The 3,363-nt window shown below is 35.9% G+C and overlaps 1 long non-coding RNA gene across 1 annotated transcript; it reads left to right on the plus strand.

The window, feature by feature from the left end:
* Window positions 1-1,491: 1,491 nt before the first annotated feature.
* On the plus strand, window positions 1,492-2,290 carry LOC139147096 (uncharacterized). The gene is made up of 3 exons (XR_011555634.1): window positions 1,492-1,673; window positions 1,832-1,923; window positions 2,192-2,290. It is a non-coding gene; the product is annotated as an uncharacterized lncRNA (long non-coding RNA).
* Window positions 2,291-3,363: the final 1,073 nt, after the last annotated feature.

Below are 3,363 nucleotides of genomic sequence, written 5' to 3' on the forward strand. Positions count from 1 at the left end.
AGCTCTGCTAGTTTGAAATGGCTGTGTGCAACGGTTTCTGAAATCTAGGTCGTCATAAAAGTGATGGAAGAAGCAGTCGCAGAAGTTGAAGTTCCCGAGAGCTGAACTCCAGTAGAAACAATAGGGCACAAGCCTTGTCGGCTTGGGCCCCAATCAGGTCGAACATTACAGTCTGTGGTGTTATTATTGTGTCAGCACACTTCAACAGAAACAGAACCTGTGTTTGTTCACTCCATCATTATATCACACAGGTGAAACGTCTCAAAAGGAGATCTTTGCAGAGAGATAATAGTGGACATGTATCTTCGGAAAATGACGTTCTGGCATTGTCGTTCACTGACAGGGAAGGCAATGAAGTAGAAGGTACTTATAGCAAATGAAATGTAATGCTTATTTTAACTCTCCTTACATTCGTCACCCGGAAATGAGACATGAGATTCTTCTGTAATTCAGTGTGAACAACAGACGTATATCACCCATATTTACTGACAACTAATGCTAGAAACTACAGACAAAACTGTTGATGTAGTTTCTGTGTATGCAAACAACATGTGTAAATGATATTCTATGTATAAGACGGCATGATTAATACAGCATTGTTATCGTCATTTGTGGTAAAAGTGATTTTAGTTCATCGACTGTTTCATATGCAAGCATTATAGGTTAACTAAAAGCAAGGACCGGAACAAATTATACTATTGATATATTCACGCTTGGAATTCCAAACCTACACGTTCATCATTTGTTTCATATTTTACCATCAAATGATAGTTCATTAATTTTCGAATTGTATTTTTGTCACTGATACATCATGCTTTTTTTCTATGCATAAAGTGAATAATACAATGGAAGAAATTCAAATTATGTTTGCGAGTGACCTCCCCGCGGATGAAATACATGTGTTAGTTGAAAGTCTCTATATTGAAATTGATGATGTCACATACTATGGATCTGTTTTCAAGGTGGGTCTATTCTGAACAATGTTTTATCATTTGTATTGTATTGTATTGTATTGTATTGTATTGTATTGTATTGTATTGTATTGTATTGTATTGTATTGTATTGTATTGTATTGTATTGTATTGTACTGAACCGTACTGCATGCGTGCATGTGGATACATGGGTGGAGGGATTTATGGACGGATGGATGGATGCTCGGACAATGGGGGGCGGTGGGTGGATCGGTGGATTGGAATATGTTGCAAGGTAGGCAGGTAGGTTGATAAGCAGATAGGTAGATATAATTAGACGTCCAAAAGTTTATTTTTTATGTTTAGTCTAAAAACCGAAAGACAGGTGATCAAATACTCGATTTGACATTTATGTTTACGAGTGCCTTTACAAGACCCTTGCTTTGGACTTTTAAACAGAAACCTTAATATATAATTTGATTGGTGATTTGTATGTCACTCTCATTTTATCTTCCCTTGCATTTCCTTTCCAGGTGTCGAAGTTGGATCATGCAGTTGTCATTATGTTTGAAAACTCGGAACCGCTCTTTGGAAATGCCACGTCATATATATTCAATGATGTGGTCAAGTATTCGAATCAGTACCGTGGGTACCAGTTCTCTATTGGTGTCCAGTTCATTGGAAACCATTCGAACATTTTCATTCCCGAGGACTACTTTATGACAACTGGAGATTACTATTTGACCTTCACTATTCCAGGGAGTAAGTAACATACACGTTCAAATCGTATATCCGGCGACCTTCATTATGATTTCGATTTCACTGAAAATAATATCAGCATGAATTCATCTACAGTTGCCGTTTGTATAGTATTTTCATAATGCTCTGGCTAAAACAGGCTTTGTGAATTCGATTTTCAGAACGAGAAGTGAAGTTTTCGATGGCTGTTAAAGAGATAATGTGCAAGTACATGGGAAAGCAAACTAGTACATGGAAAAGAGACGGTTGCGAGGTACACCTTCATTTGGAGAACCTTAATTTTGTGGCTTAATGGAAACAATGGCATTATTATTCGATATGCGCAAACCCTTGAAATTGCTTTTTTGTCAAAACTTGCAATATAATATAATATAATATTGTAAGCTAATAATTTGTCTTTGTGTATTATTAATATGTAAATACATTGCTATGACTATGGTTTAAAACTAGGTTGTAACAAATTTAGGACAATAATTTTACATGATTGAATAGTAAATCGTACACATTTTCTGCGGTTTCAGGTTTCATCAATGTCTAACCTGACATCAACTGTGTGCCTATGCAATCATCTGACCACATTCACGACTGTAAAGGTGTAAAAACGGCGTTTCCACAATAAGGTGAGAGAGACTGTCTTTCGGACACCAGAACAAAGCTTCAAAGTAGGAGAGGGGAACAGAAAACCATATAATACTGTATCTTTCCGTCGTTGAATCATTGACATTGAAGTACAGAAAAGGTATCTTCTTAATTCACAGCGGATTAAGAAAAGCATATAGCAACACCGGATCAAACGACGAACCTTCAATTTAACAGAGAGGAAGCTCAGTCAGAAATACACGAACAGGACATTAATTATCAGTGACTATACTTGTCGGCGATTTTATTTTATCGGCGATAGCCCTCGTATATACATTGACCAACACTGAATTGTTAGGGTATAGTCTGTCCACAGCTTTATCAATGTAAAGATGAGTGATGGAATGTTTGTTGGGGAGGAATCCCAATATGGTGTAGTCGCTAACTTCACAAGGGGAACCATGTTATAACATACATATTAAAGAAGTCAAGATAACATTGATTCATATTTTTTCACTATTCACAGAACAGCAAGATGACTTGTTCTGTGTCCACTTGATATTGGAGACGGATATTTTCAGAGACTTTTCATCGACTATGGACTCCTTAAGAGAGCTCAGAGAACTGGTACAGCCTGTGCAACCCCTTTCATTTGAGACTTGATGGCCGTTCTATTGAGAGTGTTTTGGATATCCTAAAGGGATGGCATGTAAAGTTTAATTTTAATGATAAGTTCTACTGTCCAGTGTTTTCTAACAAACATTGGTAATTCAATGAAAATTCTAAGTTGTTACATTTGAATTCCCCATTTACTTATGTGCATTTTTTACTTGACTACGTAATCATAAATCATGTTTGTTAAGATAGATTTTTGAACGTTTTTATCATGAAATCTATTTGAAATTATGTTGCACGTATTGTTAATCATTATACAGTCATCTTTTTGATCCAATATCAGTATATTGACTCATACTTTTTTAGTTCAGTTGTATATTTAAAGTAACGGCAGCATTTGTTGATAGCCGAAATATTTAGACAAACATTTATCATTTTGATTATTCAATTTGATTATCCGTTAGGATTCATGAATTGCACTTAAGCTCACCAAAACACA

This window comes from Ptychodera flava, chromosome 2, assembly GCF_041260155.1.
Source record: "Ptychodera flava strain L36383 chromosome 2, AS_Pfla_20210202, whole genome shotgun sequence".
NCBI lineage: Eukaryota > Metazoa > Hemichordata > Enteropneusta > Ptychoderidae > Ptychodera > Ptychodera flava.